This window comes from Nipponia nippon, unplaced genomic scaffold (genome assembly GCF_047370975.1).
Source record: "Nipponia nippon isolate SJK-2023a ecotype South Korea unplaced genomic scaffold, ASM4737097v1 scaffold_21, whole genome shotgun sequence".
In the NCBI taxonomy this organism is placed as follows: Eukaryota; Metazoa; Chordata; class Aves; order Pelecaniformes; family Threskiornithidae; genus Nipponia; species Nipponia nippon.
Genome location: NW_028262338.1, coordinates 5,903,018 through 5,928,079, shown reverse-complemented (window position 1 = coordinate 5,928,079; position 25,062 = coordinate 5,903,018). Strand labels below are relative to the sequence as shown.

General features: G+C 40.1%; 1 protein-coding gene across 1 annotated transcript in view; it reads left to right on the top strand.

Moving 5' to 3' along the window:
• The window catches only part of TENM2 (teneurin transmembrane protein 2), a 1,190,981-nt gene that overhangs the window by 475,381 nt on the left and 690,538 nt on the right, over nt 1-25,062 (top strand). The gene's annotated exons all lie outside the window — the stretch shown is intronic.

Below are 25,062 nucleotides of genomic sequence, written 5' to 3'. Positions count from 1 at the left end.
TCTCACACTCCAGTTGAAATTCTGCTATGATGCGGAAGGGAATTCGAGCCTTATTCCGCCGGTGAGGAAGGGCACAAGAAGTAGCATGGACTCCAGCGCAGGAAGCCCTTCCGTTCAGCGTTCCTATCTCTGCACTGTTTTTGTGGTTTATGTTAAGTGGTTATTGGATAAAAATGCATTTCGTGGGGATAGGGTTCTGCATAGTAAAGAAAATGGGGCAGAATCTGGCATGACATCATTCTGATGCGTGCAGCTGGATTTTCCTATATCCAAAACAGGCTGGGTGGGAGTGGTCCTTGGCCGATGCCATCACCTCGACTGCATGCAAGCGTTGTCTGGGAGAGTGCTAGCTGCCTTAGGCCAAAAGCACGTTGAGGATCATGCTAAACACGCTCATGCCTGTCCGTGCCTGGCCCAGCTGTAACCTTTACACTCCTATCCAGTGAAATCCTTACAAATTAGGTGTGTAAGTACTTGACTGAATCTAGCCTTAAGGCAGAAAGCACTATTGCCCACACTTCTGCAGATGCGAGACTCAATTAAAGCATGGGAAATATTTTCGGATTCCTGGATGAAAGAAACTGTGTAACTGAAAGTGTTATTGCTGCATTGTTTTGATAGGTATAAATACATAAAAACATTGATACAGACACAAAATACTGGCTAAAACCAGGAAAAGGCTTAAGAGTGTGGCTGTTCATAGCCCTGCCTTCTCCCTGTCCCATGCTGGGGGTGGCATTGCTTAATAATCCCAGTTGTGGTAAAAATCGTAGTCATTAAGATCCAGTATCTGCAGTACTTAAGCAGAACTTGACATTAGGTGGGGAAAAAAAAAAAAAGGATTAGGATGTAAATGTAGATATTCTGTGATTTTAAGCACATACTATTTTTTTCTAGGTCAGGTTCATAGCTAATTCCACTGACATTTAATGTGCTGGAGTATGTGGAATGTGATCGCTGCATGTTCCAACCGAATGCTTCTTCATTTCATACAGTAAATTGGAGATTAAAGATGTTTGACCCTATCAACACCATACTAGTTCCACTGTTCGATGACTGTACTGTCCTTCAGTTGCTACGTTAGTCAGTTATCTGTTACTGATGCAGGCTTCGCTTGTCATACTTTTAAAGACAGCTACATTTTTACCCCCCATTTCTCCCTGATTTTTAATAATAAAGAGCATACCTTGTCAGGAGTTCAGCTGCTTACTTTTTAAGTTCACTATTATTCAGCGCTGGTAACTTCTAAGCTACTGCAGTTACCAATTTTCTGTTAATCACTACAGTATCTTCTAGTATGGCTAAAACTTCCTTATCTTTATTTTCATGAAAATAATACTACGAAATAATTTGTCATTGACCCTGGTGTCATAGTATTGCAAGTCCCTTTCCTTTAGTTGATTTCATCCTGATTCCTACTGTTGCCCTCAAGCAAAAGGTTGGGACCATTAGCTCTCGAGGTGGGTATTTTTTTCAAATATTTTTGGGGCAGACCTCTATGGACTTGTCATTTAGCGACTCTGCAACGCCACTTTTCGACATAGTGGTTCCTTGCAGCTCCCGTCGGTCCAGCAGATCCGCTGTCTCCTTACAGGCTTGCTGCTTCGTAGCCTGGAAGCATTTTTTACTAGTTGTTTTATGGCTGTGACTAACTGCTTTTCGAGTGTTTCCACAGGCCTCCAAATTTCAGTCTTCTCTTTCACCTGAAATATAAGCACTTCTCCTTGGCTTTATTTGAGACTCTTTATTAAAGACTAAATTTTTACTTTGCCTTAAACTGTGATATTTTCATTCTTTAGATTTAATAGCTGGAGTTACGTCTTGGCATAGGTACAGTACATGGCAGAGAGGATTCTTAACAGAAGAAGGAGAGAAAGACAGTTTTGTGGTTTGGTAGGCAAAAATCAGCTTAGAGATTTAAGGGCTCGTTTGCAGGGTACAATACATTATTAGCTGATCTTCTCGGGAAAATTCCCTGCTGAGGTCTGTGAATGTTTTGGTGGGAGTGAGTAGGGAATATGGAACAGAGCCCGTTGATGTGGGTATTTTAATCCATGTGCCTCTTAGCTTAATACAGAACATTAAATTACTCTGCTGAATAATTAGGTATTTGTCAAGGAAAATAGATACTTATTAATGGATGATTTGCCATGTTTCATCCTCTCCACAGCAGTCATGCTTACTATTCTATTATTTACAGAGTGCAGAAAGTTCTCTGTATTCATCTACTCCATTATGAACCTGGAATCTCATTCCCTTCATTTAGTGATGTTCGTACATAGAAACTTCTGACTCCGCTTTTCTTAATTTTTTCAAACTCCAAGTTCTTATAATTCCTTTACATTATGCTTTAGTTTATGTATTAACTGTGAATAAATGTTTCCCAGGTTTGATCCTTGCAGTATCTGGAGCACTGTGTCCAGTTCTGGGCTCCCCAGTACAAAAGAGATCTGGAGCTCATGGAGAGAGTCCAGCAAAGGGCCGCTAAGGCGGGGAAGGGACGGGAGCATCTCACCTCTGAGGCTGCGAGAGCCGGGACTGTTGAGCCCGTTCAGCCCAGGGAAGGGAATGCTCGGGGGGGATCTCCTCGCTGTGTGCCGCTCCCTGCAGGGAGGGTGCAAAGAAGATGGAGCCAGGCTGTTTTCAGTGGCGTCCAGTGACAGGAGCAGAGGCAGTGGGCACAAACCGAAACACGGGAGGCTCTGTCAGAACATCAGGAAACGCTTTACTGTGAGGGGAGCTGAGCGCTGGGGCAGGCTGCCCAGAGAGGTGGTGGAGTCTCCACCCTTGGAGATATTCAAAGCCGTCTGGGCATGGTCCTGGGCAGTTGGCTCTGGGTGGCCTTGCTTGAGCAGGGGGGTTGGACAAGCTGAGCTCCAGAGGTCCCTGCTGGCCTCAGCCGTTCCGTGTTTTTGTGTGATGGTGTATGACGATGGTCAAATTCGCCAGACATGGACAAATGTAGTAAAAAAAGCAGATTCCACCTTTACGTGGACATGCACGACTATATTGAGTACCTGCAATTCACAGTAAAATGTGGCCACGCTGCAGCAGTTAATTTAATAAAATACCAGTTGCTAAAATATAATTTTCTAAAATGAACGTAAGAGATGTGGTGTATTGTAACTAAAAACACGTGAAACCGTTTCACAATGATATCATAAATATTTCTTGTTACAGGAAAACCACTATTTTTGCTGATAGTAGTGATAGCAGAAGCAGGAGGCAGTAATGAATAGGATTTGAAAGAGCTGAAAAGGAAAACAACAAAAATAACTGGTCTGAGGTTTTTGGATGTTGTACCTATTGGTGGTTACATGTAAAGAATTATCTAAGAAATAATATGTTCAGCAAGTGACATAAGTAATGGAATTATGCAAGGATAAAGTGCTCGGTTTCATCAAGGGTTGAACTCCATGCCCACTGAATGCAATAGCCAGACTCTCATGGGCTTTAGATCAAACCTCAAATAAAACAGTTTGATTAGTGCTGTTTGACCAGTATAACAGCAAGGCTGTGTGAACTCAGTCTCATGCTGTGTTTTTAGCATATTCAAACTGATTATAACATAATGACCAACATGCTGTATGCCTTCAGTCTAATAAACTCGGTGTATGCCGATTTTAATTAATGAGAAAGCCCTCTTGCACTTATTTTAAATATTGATGGATGTTTGGATCTCCTTTTTTAATTCATGCGCTACTAATCTTCATCGCCTTGCAAACGAATGTTCTCCACGATGAGCTGACAAAGTAAATTGTAAATGTGATGCAATGGGAGGTTCCTCGGCACGAATGCAGCTGCTCAGGACACGTACAGTTCCCAGCCATTCAATCCCCTGGCAGAACGAGGAGAAAATTCTGCAGGTTATACCCAGATAGTATACTGACCGCACAGCTGTAACTGACACTCGTACCAGGGATAAAAAAAAACCCAACAACTGATACTGTTTATAAAAAGATTGCAGTGATAGAGGACTGAACTTTATCAGCGTGCTCCAGACTGGCCAGTCCCTGCTCTGGCAACACTGCCATAAAGTGGTCTGACATGTTTCTGTCTCTGAGAATCATCCCAGGAACAAAACACCGTACCGTTTTGTGCATTGATGCTCGCTTAGCTGCCGTGTTCCTCCCCACAGAGAGGAGGGATCTCTCACCTCCCGCTCAGAACAACCGCGCTCCAGCTGGCAAACGCTGCTCTAGCTGAACAGTTCTGATAAGTATTTATAATAAGCTATTGCAGCTGCTCCAACTCATTCTTTGCTTTTGTATATCAGATTTTGCATTTAGTATTTTCTTTTATGATTTCATCTGTTATACTAGCTAGATTCCTCACAGATTCACTCCAAATAGTAACAACAAATTATACTACCATTAACAGAATTGTGTTATGTTTCTACTAGTAATGGAATATTTTTCCACAATCTAGGCTACATAAAGTGGAATAAACAGATACCCTGCTATTCCTTGGTGGCCTTGTTTCTTCTCTAGGAGGCAGCAAGTCTTTCATTTCAGCATGCTGTCCTCAAAGTTCATGCCATTTGGAGGCTAAGCTGTGGATGACAAACTGCAAAGCTGACAGGAAGACATGCAAGGTTGATATATAAAACAAGCTACGCTGCTCCTGCTTTGACTGTCATCGCTGCTTTCAGGAGAATAAATAATACTGCCTCGGTCTGTGCCACGCTCCTTAAGAGTTTCTTCAGCTTGCGTGGGCAATACTGCAAATTTCTGTTGTATAAATTTGGAATCTGAGAACTGTGGTTTTCTAAGGCAAAGTCAGAAAAAGAAATATTTTTTCCCAAACAAATGCATAAAAGAAAGAAGCTTGTGTAACTTGTTCCCAAATTGAACAAAGCTAACAGAAAAGTGATGGTCCCTTTCATGAACTGTGAAAAATGCTGTAGCTATTTCTCTGGCTTAACAACCAAATGGAAACATTCTCTATTCACCACTAGCTCTGCAAATTTTGCTGCAAGCACCAACAGCTTTACACCAAGAAGACCCAGAGGAATTTTCCGTCAAAGCAGAAGTGTGCGCTACGTGAGCAGGTGAAAATGCGATGGAGAAAGGTGTGATGTCTCCCTGTTCGCTATAAGCTTAACCCATGCCAGCCTTCATCTAATATACAATATTCTGTTTTATTTCCAAATTCCTGTGAATTTAGTAGATGAACATTATTCTTGTGAGAAACTTACTGTTTAGCATTCATGGACCTAATGATATGCTAATATATCCTTAAAAAAAAAAAATCAGAATTCATCTTGTCTGTTAACATGCAGCAAAACGTACACGTAATAGAAAGGGATATTTAAAACATCTTTATTTCATTATCTCATTTATTATGTTGTAGGTTGGCAACTAATTAGTATAGATATTTGAAGTTACAGATTGAGAGAAACTAAATTACTGCGCTATAATATAATTAATCATAGAAAACTTTTGTTCGGCAGCTAATCTTCTATTAGCTACTTCTTCGCTTCTTGTTGATACTCATAACTTTGATTAAGATTTTCAGTGCTTTATTTAACATCATAGCTTATTAATATGAGAGTCAGTGAAGTATCTACTGCCTCTGGAATAACATTCCCAGAAAGATTTGGACTGAAAATCCTCCTGGTGCTAGACTTCAACAAGAAATAGCATGTGTAAACCACCAAGGGTCCGTGTACGCTAGCAGTCCACTGGAGAAGAATGCCTCAGGATAGTAGGCACTCTTTCCATTTATGCCCTGCCCTCTAGTTGTCCTCCTGTGCTTTCAGATGTTCAAACTGGCAAGTACGCAGCCACAGCTAAAAGCGACGGCAGAACGTAGCAATCCAAACCAAGACCAAGACTCTTGCTAGCCCCTTTAGAAACCTATAGCAGAGATACTGCACCCACTGCGAGGGTGGAACTCGGTGGCATTTTGTGAGTATCCTGGACGTGCTCACAGGTACCTGAGAGAGTGGGATAGGGTCTGTGTTTCAGCGTTTCAGGGTCTGTGTCTGATTCAGCGTTTTAAATGCCTCGTCTTACTTTCCTCCTAGAGTTGGCACGCTGTTCAGCACTATTTCCTATCCTGTCGTTTACCTAGGCAAATTATCTCTCAGAAGCAGAAATATCTGGTAATATTTCGGAAGTGAAAATAAATTATCCCGTAATAGAGTTCAGTAGCATTATCCTGTTGTTACAGTTTTCAGGTGAAAAAGTGGCAGGATACATGGGTCTAAAAAATACAAAGCTACTTTCAAGAAGCACCTGCACATACTTTAGCGCGTGCTTGTATTCTGGCTCAGATCATTTCAGCAGTCTTGCTTTTGATACCAACAGGAATGCAGGAAGCTCTAAGAAACTTTGAATTTACAGTCGCTGCTTCCTAGAGTCCTCCTGCCTGCAGCCCTTCTGCCGCAAAGAGCTCGCGGAGTGGAGTCCTTTCCTCCTCGTTGCGGTTACAGGTCGGGTTGGGCAGTTGTTGCTTTGCGCCCTCTCCAACAGGACTGCAGGTTTATCACCCATCTGTACTCAGGTCTGTATTTCTAAAATGTTTTTAAGGAAGATCTGCTCATAAGTTCCTTTGGAAATGCGTGGCAAGCATACTCAGTGAACTGCAGACTGTCGTGGTGTGGAAGAAGGGATAATATCTTTCGTTAGGCCAGCTAGCACTGTTAGCTTGTGGTGGTTCGGGATCTGAAAAAAAGATTTGTACGTCCACGAGCTTGTCAACTTTTTCAAACAATGTTTGCTGGTCTAATGGAAAATACTACTTCAGAAACAGGCCTTACCTTGCCTGCTTTCATTGCCAGTATAATTATAAAGAGGTATTAAATTATGAAACTAAACATGCAAATGCTTAATCTGTACGTTTTTTAATCTAAAGGATTTTGTCTAGTCAAATGGTTACCAATTGCAACACTCGACGTATGAATAAAATATCTGAGCGATCCTTTAGAAATGCCAACTAAACGGGATGACCAGCTATTGAGCAGTCATTTGGGAAACGCTGTTTAGTCCATTTACTAGATGGTAGGATGTTTAAAAGGTGACTTGTTTTTACTGTAACATGGAATTACTCCAACACCAACAGAAAATAACTAGTTTTAAAATAGTACCCTTTGTTGGGGTGTCGTATTGGTAAATGTTTTAAAAATCCTGGTTTTTATTTGATTTCACTGCATGTACGAGTCTTTTGGTGTAATTTGACATCAAGCGTAACCTATATTCATACGCTAACTGTGTATTTATGTTAAGATAGTTATTTGCAATTCATGCTTTAGTGGCCATTTACATAGTTTTACTTATCATGTTAGCCAGCTCTGACATTATCACATGACTCCAATTTGTTATATGCTTTAAATAACGAATAGCAAACAGGCAAGGACTCAGCAAAGCAAACACCGTTTTAAGAATAACAAACCCTAAACTGATACAGTAGTCGTACCGTAGGTATAGCAAACACTTTCTTTTAACCAAAATCCACTTTATGGGATGTTTGCAAATAGGAGGCAAAAAAAATTTAATGGACGGATTGTCTGCTAAAATAATATTTATGGCTCAAATAATGATATTAATACCGTTGAACGTGGAAATGTGTTATAGGAGATAAAAAAATTTAGAAAGCAAAACCAGTTTTCCTCGTTTTATTTTAGTAAGTGGATGATATGTTTTCTGGTACATATCTGAAGGGTTTTTATCATTATACCTTTATCTTGGGATTAATTATAGTAAAATGTAGGAAATGTCATACGAATAACAATTGTGTACTGGTGAACAGCCTCAGGTGTCTTTCAGGATTTTAGTTTGAAAACTTGATAATGAGGAAAAGCTGTTAAAACTCAACACCCAAAATATTTGTAAGAGCAGAAGGATATACATAATATAAATGCAAGATTTTCCCTTCTATATATTCTGATGGATTTTTAATTGCATTTTGTTCTTATCCAAAATTAAGATTTGATATTACAAGGTTAAGTGACACACAGATTTCTTTAGACATCAGTTTCACGTATGTACATCTAAAATGAAATGCACAGACCTAGAACACCAGGCTCTACTAGGCTATAATACTTTACGGTTAGTGCTCTGCTGTATTTATATAGTAATTTACTACTTTTCTTATTTTCTTAACGATGCTTGAAAACAAAAAGCCAGCTGCATCATTTTATGAAGTACAAAATAAATGTCCATTTTACAGAATCAGGAGTCAGAATCAGAGATGTGTGAGCTCTGAATTGTGGTCACACTGTATTACACTGCTTGATTTCTTTGTAAAAATTTGTTTGGTTTGCATGGAGATCATCTGTAAATTGTTATGAGTCAACACATTGATGGACTTTTTCGTATCAAAACTCCCAGTGCCTTCACCAGTCCATCTCTAGTGAGAGCTATGATGTGAACGTTAACACATAGCGAAGTGCCACTATTTGGTGCAAGTCTCTGGAAAAACCATTTTTTGGATGTTACAGTGGCAGCATCTGGGACTTTCCTTTTCCAGCTCTCTTTGTTGCTCCAAAGAAGCTGCGCTGGTAATAACAACGGTGGGAAACAGTGAACAAAAAAATTCGCTTTATGCTTTCCCTTTAGGAAATTAATATGCCTATTCTCCTCCTTAGGCCTTGATCTCACCATGAAATTAAAAACATGCAAGTCATAATTCTACTTAAACACATTTTTGCTGACATAATTCGTGGACGAATACCATGAATAATCAGGCACAGGTATTATTACTGTGTATGGTCTCTTATAAATAAATCAATAGTAGTACATGAATTACAGACTTCCAGCAGGAGTAAGGTTTCACAGAATCACAGGCTTTAAGGCCAAAGGGGATCATTATATTGTGTAACCTGACCTTCTCTATAGCATATCGTATAATTTCATCCATTTACTCTGTACTGAGTCTAATAACTTATGTTTGACTAACACAACTCTTCTATATTTGCCTTTATATTAAGTTTCTGGGCCAAAAATCCATTACCATTTTTGTCGGGTCTACGATCACCCGAAAGAACTTTTGAGGATTTCTTCTACTATATTAGAAACCTGTCATTGGGAGCGTGGTGCTAAGTTCCTTCAAATGGCAGCGATTATCCTAGAGTCTACAGTTTTGCGTGATCAGTGGTGTTTGTGTTGGGCTTTGGGCTTCTTTTGAGTGAAATGTGCATCAGAAAGATGCTACTGCCTACCCTGTTTTCTTATTTATAGCTTTTTGTTAGGAAGTTTTAACCATTTTTTAAGACATCAGTTACGTTAGTAAAAAACCCATGTTTCTGCCATTTTCAGAAGAAGCGTTCTATACTGAAAGTGCATTCTAACACCATCCAGACCCTTCCTCTCCATCTTTTTTTATCCTCTATAATTCATAACAGCATCTGATGCCTTCCTGCTAGCATTGTGGCACAGACGATTAGAGAAGGATTTTTAAAAAGGAAAGGGAGATTTGGGAAAAGATACATTTGAGCTGCGTGGCTGTTACTCCCCAGGTAGACATTGCCAGCATTCTTCAGCCTCCCAGATGTAAGCTGGCACGCTGAAATAACGGCACTGTGTTTAAATGATCCATCTCCTCTAGGCCGCTAGAGATTTGCATTCCCAGAATTTATTGTCTGTTTGTAGTCAACTATTTTTTGAAGAGATGTTTAAAGACATGGCTTTACTTTATGTCACAGATTATTTTTCATGTTTTTTCAGGGGGATTTTTAGGCTAAACAAAAATTATTTTGGATCATCAGTATATAAAACTACTTTAAAGTATTTCTGTAAATTTGATTCCTGTAGCATGTTCTTTAAGGTATTCCTTATCGTCTTTGTAAAAAACAAATAAACAAAACCCCAAATAAATAAACAAAAAAACTCCCTCAAAACAGAAAATAAAGCGTAGAGCAGATATTCCTCTTGTAGATCTCCTTGTAACTGAATAGAGGAGGCTTTTTTCTTGCTGGCTGTCGCGGAGCTCTAAGAGGACTCCCTGTAAAGGTAACGAAGACTCAAAAACTCAGTCGGATCGTGTAAATCAGGAGCCTTATTCTTTTCCTCACAATGTAGCTTATGTTCCTACAGATAGCAAAGTGTCAGGTCCGACGGTGCGAATACCTGTGTTCAGGCTGTGTTCCTGACGGCGTTCTGAGGGCACCCAGACCCGGTTGTACAAAATACACTGGAAGCACGAAATGAACTCCGTGAACTAGCTCTTTTACTAAATTCTTCGTACCCTGATTCAACAGTCGTACGATATTTTCAACAGCCATAAGGAAAACAACAGTAACGTCACACACAGACGGAAAGGTTTTATCTTCATAGATTAGCATATAAGGTTTAAGCATCTTGTAAAATTAATTGGAGGGGAGCTAACAGTTCCTGAACACTTCTCGTGCCTGCCATTACTTCCAAGATTTTGTTTTGTTACTTATTTAAAGGTGATCATTCTTTTTTGGCAAACCTAGTGCTTTCAGATATTTTTAATAAATTCACAGTACAAAGTATCTGAAGTACAGAGATTTTATAATGAGCAGCAAAAAGGAGAGATATTTTATTAGGCTGTGTAACTACCACTTGCCAATTACTTTTAATTGGTGAAATAACAAATTGCTGTTTCATCTCTTTAAGCTTTGACCTAATAACTGTGCTGTTTTTCATGAAACATCTCCTTTGGATGTAGCTAGAGGCTTTCTCGGTGCTTTCATTCATAAACATATGAATTACTCTCTGGTATTAGTTATTAGTTAATATACTTTTCTAACAGTGTACTTAGGATTCTCAAATAACATGCTACTGCTCTCTGACAGCTTTTTGTGTGACTTTTCCATTGGAAAAGATCTTTGTCAACCAGCTCCTAAGCACCACTTCCCGCAGAAAGGCTTGCGTTGCCTATGTTAGGAGTTGCAGAGCAGCGCTGGTCCTGTCGCTCCCCTCCCCGCCCCTTCCCTCCTTGCAACCCAGTCTTTGCCATGGACAACAAACAATTCAGTTAAAAATAAAAACCCCTGGACCATACCTCAATGTATTAATAATACTTGTTACATAGTATCGTCTTACACATAGTGATGTCGTTTTCATACAGATTTCTATCTTGATGTTATACACCCTACACAAAGGATGCAAGGTTTAACATCCATTCTCTTTTGCTATATAATTGAAGAGCATATTAAAAAAAAAAAAATATATATATATATATATATATATAAATAAAATCTGATATCCCTGAGGGCAGTTGTCTCCAACGGTCTGAGAAACTCAACTGTTGATATTCCTTAGCTGTTTTTTTATTAACTTCAATGCATGACAGTGAAGTCAGAGGCCTGTTGAGTTAGTTCGTCAAATTATCTCCCCCTCCTCAGACTGCTCCAGTATTTAAACAGGATTCTATATATTTTCTTGCTTTTAAATGAGACCATTGTTATTCATAACCTATTTAATATGAAAAACTGTCCTCTTAAATTGATTCTAATGTAAAAAGGCATACATGTACACTGATCTCTCTTCCTTGACCAAAACAGACATTATCTTATGAATCATATTCATTGTAGTTCTCCACTTTGGAACAAGTTAGCCCGTACAGGACGCTAGGCTTCATAGAAGTGGCTTTACACAGATTGTCCTGACAGGGAAAACCCATACCTGGCGCAGTCAGGCAAGATTTTGGTAGACTCAGGAAGAATGGATTTTTATCTGTAAAAGAGGACAAGAAAACCTTAAAAAAAAATCCTTTAAGATATTAATTTAGTCAAGCAAAAGATTTTTCTCTCTTTCTTTATCCGGTCAATCTATACAATTGCTGCAGAAGTTCTGTGGACACGGGGATTATAAACAAAGTCCAGGTGTCCTACCACTAAAGCACTGGCATCTGGTTTGTAGTCAAGTGTTGCAGACCAATTTAATTTAAATTATTTATTAATTAATTTATTTACCAGTCCTTTGAGAGCGTCCTAGGATTTCCTTGTAGAAGTGCTCATTCTGAGGGAAGTAATGCATTGATTTGTAATCCATGTAGACATCAGTCTGCTGATATTCTCTTATTAGAAGGGAAATATTAGTACAAAACTAAAGGAATAGCCAAAAAATTACGAAACCATGACATTAACTCTTTCACTTGTAAAGAATAAAATGAACAGAACAGAATAGATACCTAGATATTTTGTTAATATTTATTAAGGACTCAAGATACCTTTCCCATTTTTACTGAAGTGGCTATTGAGTACACATTTCTGGTTTAATAAACGTAAGAGTGATCTTATATTTTTTTTGGCTATTGCTTTTTTGAGGATTTTTTAAAAATAAAAATAGGTTTGCTGTTTTGTCAATGTTCATCCCTTCTGGTTGGTTTTTCCTTGCGTGGCCAAATTCAGCCCTTGGGTACGCGATACGGATTCTTCCAAACGATTTGTAGCTGCTGTGAGCTACGCTGACCTGTTTCCAGCTACACGGGGTGTTTAAGCTGGAGACTAAAACAACTTATTGGACAGGAAGACAGACAGAACGACTCATAAGGAAAATTCTGTTATCAGATAAATATTTTTAGTAATGAGAGAGCAGGATATAGTCATGCTGGATGCTTAATCTGAATGCCAACCACTCTTCAGATCACAATACATTTATGACATTTTCCATTTCCAAACAATGAGCAATCAAACATTAGCTGATTAAAATGCCTTCAGTGGTGAAAGAGAAGTATAAAAATACATGAAATTTTCAAATAAAAAAAACAAGTGACTAATTTGTCAGCTTCAGCACCACTTTCCAAGTAGCAGCAGCCAAGTTATCCCTACATTGCGTATCTATCAATTTTACTTTTACAGCTGATAAGATATTCTCTAATTAAATTATGTTTTAATTGCCTTTGACTTTTAATGCTAGGAAAATGGCAATATGCTTTCTATTAAAATACTCCCTCCTCATTGCTGTATGCTGTGATTGTCATTATGCAGTTAACAGTTGTTCCACAGTGGCATCAAGACTCCACGTTTTCTCCTTAAACAAGGATCCTGAAATAAATGCGGGGTTATTTTCTATATCCTAACATAATTCTTTTAATTGTTGGCAATACTGAGTAATGCCCATTTCTAGTCTGTTGTCATTCTCGGAGTTACTCAAATAGCATCTTCGGAAACATTTGCTTCCACGTGCGACTGCATTTACAATTAGCATGCCAGCCCTGGAAAACACAATCTCCCTATTTTTCACACTGAGTTACTAACTAATTACCTTTCAGAATATTTGTTTTTTATAAGACTATAATGAAGCGCATAGATAGAAGTCATATTCCTGCTTTATGATATGAGAATTAAAGTTAATTATAGTACAAAAATGTGCGTCAGTAAGAAGGTGCCAGAATTGGGACTGTAGATCCAGTTCAGCCTCTCGGCACTGGTATGGTTGCCCCGCGTACGACGGCAAGCATACAAGGGCTGTGCTGATAAGTAGGCCAGATCCAAGACGTAAAATTTAAAGGAGGGCTCTTCTCCAAGTCTCTCTTCTGCATCTGCAAAGCAAAGGGTGGGAAAGAAGCAGGCAGTTGCTTGTCAGTTGCTGTTCGTTAGTTCAGGCAATCCAGGAGTGCTTTGGGGGCTGGTATTACGTATGATGCAAACCGTACTTCATCTTAATTCAGCTCAGAAGTAAAGAAAGGTAAGCAAGCTATAAACAGACACTGCTGCAAGATATGAAAGCAACACCAGAAAAGCAACAAAAAAGAGACAACTTTTTTCTCTGGGCTGTGAGAGAGCCAGACTGGAGGAAAAATCAAAGTGCAGCCATGCTGCATTTAGTTTACTACTGCTTACTTTTGTCTGACCCCAAAATTAATTTCTATACCAGTTGCAAAGAAAACATCACCTCACTTGTAAGCGAAGGCTTCTGTCACGCTGTCACACAATTACTCAACATTCAGCATTCGCTCATTGCCATGTGGAGCTATTGCTATGCCCCTTGCACCTGGTTTGCAAATAAAGTAAGAAGTGCTGCAGCTGTATCTTCCAGCTATTCCTTCAATGAGCAGATAACGATATAGCCAATGCGGAGATATTCGATGTGAGTAGTGGACATTTTAGTCCCTGCACGAGTCCTTAATCTCCCTAGGATCCACAGGAAGAAAATTATTTGATATGAGAACCTTTGATATTACAAGTTGTATTTAACATTTCAAGGCTCATTTGACTCAGCTGAGCTCACTGAACTGCTAAAGCATACAGGACAACACATCCTGTCGAGAGGAAGAATCTATAGGTAGATGTGTTCTGTAGTCTAAAGGTATATTACAAAAAATCACGAAAAAGTGAGTTGCTGAAGAGAAGGCCCAAAATCTTATTGATGCCATTTGTTTCAGAAGTCACCTGACAGCCCAGGCCTGCTGCATTACAGAACAGAAGAGCAGGTGGATCAGCAGGAGAACGCAGCACTGAGGAACTTAAGACAGAAATTCTGACTCACAAATACCTGAAATTTCATACTGATGCAAAACCTACTATATCATAAAACTGTATCATGATTCCTTTTCCCCTGCCGTAACCCATTAAGATGCTAGAAAATCTGAGTTTTCAGTAGAGATGTGCAGGCAATAACATCTACCTTGGCAGCGCACTAATGGCTATTGCCAAACACTTACTGTAAGCATTCAACCACGTTTCTGCCCACAGCAGAAATAAATGAATAAATATGCTTTTACCCAGTTGTGCTACCCATGTTAACACATTGTTTTGTAACCTCAGTATAAAATAGCGAAAAACAAACCCATTCAGGGGTTATGTATTTTGTGGTACATTGAAGATGGAATCCTAAACAGAAGGTTTTATGCCTTTAGAAAAGTGTATCTTTGTGCTGCTCAAAGTGCTTGGCTTCTAAGTATAGCACTATAAAGAGAGGGCTTTCTGCAGATCTGTATTTTTAACGAAGTATATATGCTGATAATGGTGAACCGATCCCGAGGCTTTACTCGGGTGACATTCTCAGTGACCCGGTGGGACAGATTTGCCCGGGGGGGGCATTTCTGTTAACAAGCCTGAAGGATTAAACTTCCATTGAATTTCTAAGACCAGCACAGTTTTTGGCAAGACACTTTTATTTCTATAGGTAGCATAGAGTTATTGCAAAGAAAAGACATGATATAATGTGCGCGTTCCCTTCTCGCAGTGTTTCTTGGACGGAAAATGCGAGTCAGTGGTCAAAGAATCAAAAAGTCCGAAAATTCAGTGAAAAAAGATAGGTTTTTAGAGGAAATCAAACTGCCTGATATATAAGGTTGTACTTGTAGGAAGAATGATTATACACAGCTGGAGTGGCAGCTCCGAGGAAGCACAAAGGGAGACAGCGATGCGCTGCCCAGTTACTGTAGGGGAAGGGCTGGCGTAGGCTCGCCAAAGTCAGTAAAATGCTCTGGGTTAATTCAAATCGATTGTGGGTCATGTCCTAGATTTATAATAATTACATTTAAAGTATTGTGATTAAAAGCAAGCCCTAGTTTTTTCAATATATAAATACAGTGGGAGTTAACATATACCTTACAAGATCTTTCACAAATGCAGTTGATTTTCATGTTGTCTTGGTTTTTTTTTTTTTTTTGGTTTTTTTTTTTTTTTTTTTTTTATACTAGGCAATACTCAAAATCCAGAGGAAGAGGTTGCAATCTACAGGAAGCTGGTAGGTCAAATTTTAAAATTATATAAACTCTAGTATAATCAGGCTGACAAAAAAGATATAAGTGGTAAGGTAATGAAACTTGCATTTACTGGGTATTCAGAGAATATGCAAAATCATTTAAATTTACATACTGAGGGGGAGAAAACGTGGTTTAGCAGAGGCAATTAACATGAGAAAGTAAGACAGATGCTGTGCAAATAATTCATAATGAATAATTTCTTTGCTCCGTTTTGTGTTTGCAAGTTTTCCAAACAAACTAGTTTTTCTGATGTATATGTTCAAACTGTTTGCTGAATAATATCTATGCATAATTTTTTGTCTGTAATTCATTCATAAGCACAGCTTTTTGCATATTCAAACTTTTTTTGAATGGGTATGTAGGTCGTACAACACATTTCTCCTTTCCAATTGGAGAAACATAACTTATAGGTTCTGCTATGAATAATTGCAATATTTAACAATATTTGCTTCATTATTTTACCAAACATTCCTGCTAGTAAACTCATTTGTTAAAATAATCATGGAAAAAGAGATGCAAACAAAAGCAAATAAATTAGTCTGGCATCCCCTCTTTTGTTCCTCATTTGAGAAAAATAATTGTACTGTCCATAATTCTGTTTGTCTTTAATTAAAATGTATAAGGAAGCTGAAAATACAAAATCGTAGTCTTAAACGTACTCGGGTTTCACGTGGCTGTAGCGTAGAGCTTTGCTGAAATCCCGGGAGTTCCTTGCCCAAAGGGGTGCGCTCTGATGTACCTCCTGTGTTCTTGTTGGCTGGTCTTCGGCCAGCTGCGCGGAGGCACTGAGCGCCCAGCCAGCGTTCCGACCTCCGGCCCGCTCTTCGGGTGGCTCTCGGAGTCCCCCACGCCACGGGCAGCTCGCGCCTCCCTTGAGCTGAGGGCTGAATTTCTGGCCGGTCTGCAGCCGAACTGGCATCGGCTTCTGCTCTACAGCATAAAGGAGAGACTCACGCGGAGGAAGGTAATGAAGATAAATACACTATTTGCTGGCAGTCAAGGTGATTAATTGCGAGAGGCAAGCTTAATTATGCCAGTAGTAATAGTTGGTGTAACAGACAGACACCAAGTTTTTTATGGCCCGTTGTGAGGAATGTGTTGAAGTTTGAACACGAACGCATCGGTGAATTAGTACAAATTGTGTCTTCTTACATAACAGGCATATATTCTTAATTATATTTAGAGTCATATTTATTTGGAACGCTGGAAAAGTCGGGTTTTACTCTTTCTGGAAGTGAAGCAGGTCATCAGACCTGAGAGACTGCAGCATTCTTATGATAAATTGTGTCTGATGAACTCAGTGATGAGTGAATTCCATTTGCAGCATCTTATTAGCAATGTAAAAAATGTATTTGATTTTATATATTTATTTTTATTTTGTACATGTTTTTATATTGAATACATTTATATTTCAGAGTTCCTATTTCAGTTTACTATTTCAATAGCGGTAATTAAAAAAAAAGTAATCTTGGTATTAGTAGGCCAAGTTTCACATTGCTAAGGGAACAGTGGGAGAATTTTAAGTTCCCTTTTTGAGGCACCTTTCTATCCCATTTATACACTGGCACTGAGGATCTGACGGTCTCAGCTTACGCCTTTTTTTCCCGAGAACAGAAATTAGCCTGGGAATAGCTTATGACGTGAGAAGTACAAGGGATCCCCCAAACTTGTCTCACACTAATAGGACAGGAGAATGCAGACAGCGTATAAATACAGTTTCACAAATGCCAATTCTGCAAACATGTATCAGTGTGAAAGTTCTGCCATTCTCATATTTTACACTGAATAATGTGAGAACACCGAGACAATTACTTTAAATTACTGAAGTATACCTACGTATCTTTGGAAGAGAAGGGAAATGATAGAATAACTTGCTTAGTAAGTCCTGGTGTAGTAGCGTGTTAACCAGCAATTACAAGTTCCTTTGGGTACAAGAAATGATGTCTTTAATGAGCATGGCAGACTAAACAATTGTTTGAAAATACAGAAAAACAACAAGAGTTACATTACAACTAGAAGGAAATTGTACTTCGCTAATTTGGCAGATTTTATATAGCAAACATGACTTCTTTTTTTTAAACGAGATGTATAAATTAAAGTAGGAAAACAGCAGAAAAGAGAACATCCATTAAACTAATCTAGTTGAGTGTATATTCTCATTGTTCCTTGGGTTACTTGCCTTCTTTTCTCTTACCTTTTTCAGCACTTCAAATTTCAACTTCATAAAACATCTAGACATACTAACCCTTACACTATTACGTTTTGTTGTCTTCTTTCCTATTTATCTACAGTTTAAAAGAACATGTTTTGGAATCTAGGTATTTCGTTAGCAATTGCTATAATACGTAATTTTTGTAATCTTAAACCGGACATCCCAGATTACACATCCCTGCAAATATAATTCCTGCTCTAACCTCCCATTCTTCTATGGCTGCCTTCATTTCTTTTTGCACCGCAGGAGTTCTTACTGGTAGGAGTGATAAATGAACATGTTTCTTTGCATTATACACATTTACAGCAAATAAACTGTGTATACCATATCACTTTATAAATCTATTGCCCGGTGCTGTTATAGCCAATGCATTAAATATTGAGCTTCTCATGGACTGCTCACTGCAGTTTAACACAACAGATAATGAAAGGAGATCAGGCATGAAAACCTCCTCTTTATCTTGCACCTTTCGTCACACAAAGTAACTGATAACAGTGAAGTTCATCATCCTTCTTTCATACAGTATTCAGGAAATCAGGCACTTAAACCATGACCTTCACAGAGAAAGGACTGTGTCATCTTGTTTAGTCAGTAGCAAAAGCGGGGCCCTGATCCTGAGTGGAGCTGTTGGATTTAGCCAGAAGATAAATAAAGCAAGTGAATACTCTTGTGTACTTGTATGGAACTTCTTTCCAAGGAAAATATTTTGCATTAAAAGAAAAGAGGGTAGAAGAAGGCACAGAGCATAAAAATTACTCAGGAAAGATGGGGCTAAATTAAGGTTAAGCAAATAAAAAATAAAATTGTTTAACAAATAGCTTACCTAAAATAAACACCAGTTACATAGCCTCTACTATTTCATTATTTTATTTAAAATGCTGTGCAATAACACAGAATTTATGCTTTCTGTTGGAGAAAAGTTATTCCAATCCTGAGCATTTTATGTTGGTTTATTATTATTTAATATTTCTCATTGTCTTGGTAATTCTTGCATACTAAGAAAATGAAAAAAATATTGTTCTGTTATATTTTCTACTGCCAAGTGAGCCTATGAAAGTGAAAAGATTCGCTGATATATCATAGTATTTTGGGGTAACAAATTCAGCTTTTCCCCCCTCTGATTCCTCCCCCAGTCTCCAGAGTCTTATTTAAGAGGAACAAATGCTGTTAGTGAAGCTGGCATTGGCACTTTATGTAGGGATAGAAGTGTATCACTTCGAAGGTAAACCGTCTACAAATTGCGTGCCCTATTTTACATATTGTACACTTCTAGTTTTACTTTTTTTTGTTTCTCATCATTCTTTCCCCAATCATTCTTTGCATTTTTGCATGCACCTTCCAGTAGATGATTTGTCTGCGCCTTTTTACACGCGTACTGCTGAAGCAGACTGCTAACTTAATATTGCTTTTGAGTCAGACTTTAAATCTTGTACTGACTGAATTAATTTCAATATTATGCAAAATAGCTACTGTATCCTTTACACCTTGCTAGTTTCTCTTTCTTTCCTCTTTCTCTATGTATTGTTCCAGATATATTGTTCTACCACTTTTTGTGGTTAAAACAATTTAACTGACCTTTCACCTAGACCAGATACTGGAACTGTCTGGGTCTGTTGCCATTCACCCAAACTTAGTTCAGTTTGCTCTTGTGCAGAGTATGTATCTGTGGTGTACCTCATCCACACCAATGCCAACACCACTTCATGCAGAGCTGAGAAAAAATACTTCTGATATCAGAAATAAATGTTGGTTTTATCCTTAGTTCACTCTGTCAGTGAACTCGTTGTTACTAACCAGAATGCTCCCTGTCCTCCATGTTTTTTATCACAATCACCTTGTAGTATTTTCTCCCAGACCAAAAATGCAAAGGCATTTCTATATACAGACAACTGCATAAAGGATATACTTTAATGCAATGGTTACAACCTCTCAGTAATTACTGCAGGAAGAGAAGTGAAACTGTTCATCCTCTGCGGTGTTAGTCATTAAAATGGCAAAGAGAGTTAACATTGTAATAGCTTGCAGTTACACTGAACAGCAGTCAGTAGCTTGCAAAACCAAACCAAGGACTAGTTAACAACTGTATCTTCCGTTTATGTTACAACAGTAATGAGAATACAGATTTCAGTATTCAGGAACTGGAATCTAAAATGTTAGAAACCAGTATGGCTCCGGTAACTGGACGGGCCAGAAGAATTGGTAAGAGACCTGGGTCCTGATTCACACGAGGAAGAACTGCCCTGATATTCGTGTATTTAAACATTTGTATTAGCGGCTTAGGATTATCACATACGCACTCTTAGCACAGTAACTACAGTGGAAACAGTGCATCACACCAACTCCTCAACAGTTATCCCCAATTTCAGTAGCCCCAAGGGGTTGTTTCCTGAGAGCTGGACAATTTGACCACAAAATTTCTTCTCAGAGCCCAGTGAATTCTCGTCTTGACCTGCCAGATGAGAAAAGGCTCATCATTTCCTTAGAGATGGCACTAGTCCCCATCATTTCCTTAGAGATGGCACTAGTCCACTTCAACAGTAAGTTGGCAGCCATACTCTTCAGCGTTCCTTTGAAATAGTTGTGGTCAGCAAAGATAATATAGGGGGAGAAGGGGTTTAGGCACGCGCGTCTGGAGGTTCGTGTTTGTAGGGCACGCTGTCGAGGTGTGCCAGGACAGACAGGTGGCATTCTACGGAATTTCGCGTGGGGATGGGGGTTTCATTGGGGATGGCTGCGCGTACCGAACATGCTCGTTCGCAGGCAGCAGTTTCTCTACAGAGAAATGGTCCCTCTTTCAGTACAACGGCGTTCTGTGCCTATGAAAGTCTGCACATTTTCTTTACTTTCCACTGAGCAGGTATTACCTACAAAGACTTTCCATCTTTTTTTCTCCTCCTCTTCTTCTTCCAGAACTGCAAACTTGTTGATGGCTTTGAATTGTTCAGAGCCATTCAGGCATACAGCCAGTAGCTTTCTACCTGCTCGGTACTTCCATTTGAGCCATTTCAAAGACAGGCTATAATTCTTACAAGGTAGATGGGCTGGCTGTAGAACGGAAGGGAAAGAAAAAAAAGCCTAAAGGGCCTGGAAACTACCTGAAAATACTAGTACAATATCAACACCTTTCTCTCCTTTTTGTTTGACAAATTACGGACCCCCTCTGGCAATATTTAAGAGGTGACACAAACTCCCTTATTATAACGTCAAACATGCACCACATTTACTGAATTACCAAAGATGGTAATTCCAGTGTGTTAAAATTCTGTATCTTGCTGCTCCTCCTCTGTTGGTAGCTCACTGCACGATACTCGGGTATTTCTCCCGTACCACTGTGTGATTACTTCCTTGGAACAGATACTCCCATGTGTATTTTGTATTTAATTTTTTTAATTTTTTTTATAATTCAGACTACTGTTCGGAGGATGTATTTCTTACTATGCAATTGCAGGCATAGGATTAAGAATGAAAATAGGACATCTAAATCAGGTGCAACTAATGATATTCCAGTATATATAATAAATGTGGGAAATTGTACCAATTAATTAAAATAATCCTCTTTACAATGTGTTAAAGCATTTGAGAGGCATTGTTCAGTAAGATAAGCTCTCTCTGTATTCTGAAGAGTTGACTCCTATGTTGTTATGGTGGATCATTGCATATCACGATTTATAGCTTACAGGGTGGGAAAAAACTATGCTTATCATCTGGTGTGACCTCTGGTGTAATGCCAGCCAGTGAACTTCACCTGAACTTCACCCAAGTAACCACTCCATCAGTCCCATAACTTACATTTGAGATGCAACATCCCTTTCAGAAAGATTTTCAGTTCTATTTAAAGACTCCAAGCAGCACAGAATTCACATTCCATAGGTAAAATGTTCCAGTCATCAATTAGTTGCAGTATTAAAATTTCACCTTCATTGTACAATGCATTTACATAGCATCAGCTTCCAGAAACTGTCTTTAATTATGCCTGTTTTGATCACGCTATAGCAATGTGTGTGGTGGAGCAGCTACATACTAATAGAGGAATAATGATACATAGAGACACATTGAAAAATCAGCAGTTCCAGGTTAGAAAATTCAAACACGTGCTTAAAAGGCAAGGGGACAAGCATCCAACATTTATCTCCAGTAAACTGCAGATCTTTTTTGTTGTCTCCTTGTTCCTTTCCTTTCAAATCACACTGAAGGTCAATTTTTCAAAGAAGTGTGAGAAAGCGAGCCACGGCCCTTCTGAAAGCGGACAAGATGTTCTTGTGTCCGCAGGTTCTGTAAGTGACAAGGTGATAGCGAGGGAGACTCCAAAGATATTAGGGATGGAAGCTAATAATGCAGGTTCTAGGCCGTGTGTCACAGGCCCACCTTTTAAGCACCTCAGGCATGGAGCAGTAACTAATACAGCCAGAAGGGACAGGAGAGTGATACATCTGCAGTCCCGTTCCTCAGGCACTTCACTGAAGTCTGAAGAAATACCCTTATCTTCACTTGGGATTCATTGCTCGGAACTTGGCTCTTGAAGGTAGGTAGGCCCTTACGTTCTTTCCCCTAAAGAACTAAACAGAGCTAAAGGATTTAAAACGTGCTAGAGGAGGAGTAGCCTGTGGTCACCGTTCACGAACTAATCCAGTAGTTAGAGAGTTGTAACCCAAGAAATGAGGTATCTGGTTTATTCTCCTCAGCCTCATGCATATTCAGTCTCACGTCTCCCATTCCCAGGAGAACAGCCTTGCCACCAGATTAAAGGGATGGGAACAAACCTCTCTTCCGTCGAAGCTGTATCACCACATCTAAAAGAATCCAAGATCAATTTAAATAGAGAACAAGGGGAAGAGAGAGCATGGCTCCCTGTCTTCTATTTAGGGCTCTCACTTTGGGGAGAAGACATGGTTATCCTTCTAAAACATACCTTAATTGCCTCTCAGATATTCTAATTTTTATATAGTTACCATTTATCCTAAGTGTGGACACAAAGCCAGTGTTCCCACGTTGGTCTTGCTAATAACGCCTGGACATGTAACTTCTGTTTATTTTTGCTTTGGTACTCTCTCTGCTACCCATCCACTCACAGCTGTCATCTTTATGAACCCGGAACAGTGGGAGCATATATTCGCTTATGCACCAGGACAAACCAGTGCTGTTTACTGTAATCTGCCTTCCAGAAAACAAGCCCCCAACATGAAATGGAACCCGCGGTCTTCTTCACTAGATACCTGACCTTGACTTCAGCATTTCTGCTGAACAAATGAGGCCACCGTACCAAGGCGTCCAGCTTGGTCTGTGCCATTAACCCGTATCCATCATAATTGACCATCAACAAATCTTTGTTGCATGGCATTTAATCAGCCATTTCTTTGTTCCCTCTCAAATCACCGGTATATTAAGTAGCTTTATAATACTCTGTATATCACTACTAGAAATACTTCAATGAGGTGAAGATTTACAAATATCTTCAGATTGTATGGGCTAAGCGTATTTTGGCTTTTTTGCTAATTTATGTTTAATCATTGTAAGGATCAAGTCAGGTGCTTTATGGACCGCTATTACAGACATTCCATTACCTTTTTCACTGAAACTTGCGTTGCAGCAGAGGGTAATTTGACAAGATTTGTTTTCCATCTGAAGGCAATTCTCAGTCTTTCTTCCTGATAGGGACAACTCACTGCTTAACTGCAACAATCTTTTTAATACATCTCTAACATTCATTTTTGCAATCTAGTTTATTTTCAAGCAGAGAGATTATTTCCAGTAAAATGACTATCGCAGTATCTCTGCAGAAGCCTCTCTGCAGAATCGAGACATCACCCTGCACATTACATTAAAACTTAGACCACAGCATTTGAGACAAGGACACATCTCGAAATCTGTGCAATGCCACAGACAAAGATGAGGCCAGGGAGAAGCTGGGGCTACGTGGATCTTCTGCACCCCTGTGAATAGATGCAGTCCTCAAGCTACAGCATTGTCTGTGATTTACCAAGCTCTACTAGTATGCTCAGCTCTCCCCTCTTCTCAATTAACCTTGAAAAGCTGAGAGATACTTCCCTGCTGATTTCTGGATTGCCCCTTAAAGCTCCTGCTCTTTGTTGACAGTTACAAAACTACAGTTGCAGTTGGAAAATTAACTCTGCTGTAGTTTCTCTCTAATCAGACATTTACAGTACGCTTTTCCCAGCTACAGGTAAACCAGTGTGCTCCAGTTTACTTCATGTTTCCACACCGCTTTTCTATTTTATGGAATATAGACATGAAGATTGTTATGTTTTAGCAGCACTGTTAGCCCTGCTGCTGTGCATTACCCATGTCTAAAGGCTCCTTTTCATTGCTGTTCCTGTATGTGCTGGTTAATTTGCTACTTTCCTCCTGGCCTTGCCAAGAATCTGTACAAAGTTTTAAGGGTTGACAGCAGCTTCTGTCTAGCAGTTCACCATTCTCTCGTTCCCTCATCTGCTTCGCTTTAGTGCTCCTTTTTTTGGTGCCACGGGTGCTTTCACAAATGTGTAGCAAAGAGGGAGGGGAAAATGCAAGGTTAAATAATAGTCAACATTTAATTATACTGTACAGAGAAGGTAAGGATTCTGCACAGTATTCGGAAGAAATGTTCTGTAGGACACGAGGTCTGAGGCTCGCCCACGGCCGGTTCATTGCCAAGGGGAAGATTATGGCTCAAGGAATCCCTTTCTGAAGAGTGCAGAACAGTTTGCTCAAACGTTTCCAACTTGTGGCAAAAAGATGGAAGCAATTTTTGACAGTTTTTCTCTTGACGAGATGCTGTCGTTGTCGCTGCTGCTGTTCCCGCGCCTCGGGGCCGGGCCTGCCCGCAGCGGCGGCCCCCGCGGGCTGAGGGCGGGGGGGCGCGGCTGGAGCCGCGGGGGGCGGCCGAGGGGCCAGGCGCGCCCGCGCCCGCCCTTCCCTCAGCGCCGCCGCCTCAGGGCCCCGGCGGGAAAGGGCCGGCAGGGGCCGCGGCCCCCCGCTGCGGGGGCGGCCTCGGTCCTTCCCCTCCCGGTCCTCGTCCCCTCGCCGGGGCGACGGGACGGGCGTCCCGACGCCGGCTTCGCCCGCCGGCAGCACCCCCGCGGCCCCGGGGCCGTCAGCCCGGCGGCGGCGAGGCGCCTGCCCCGCTCCCGCGCCTCTGCGGCAGCGCCGTGCCGGGGCTGGCCGCGATGCGCAGTAACGGTCGGGGGCGCCCGGGCGGCGCGGCGGGGCGCGCGGCTCCCGGCTCG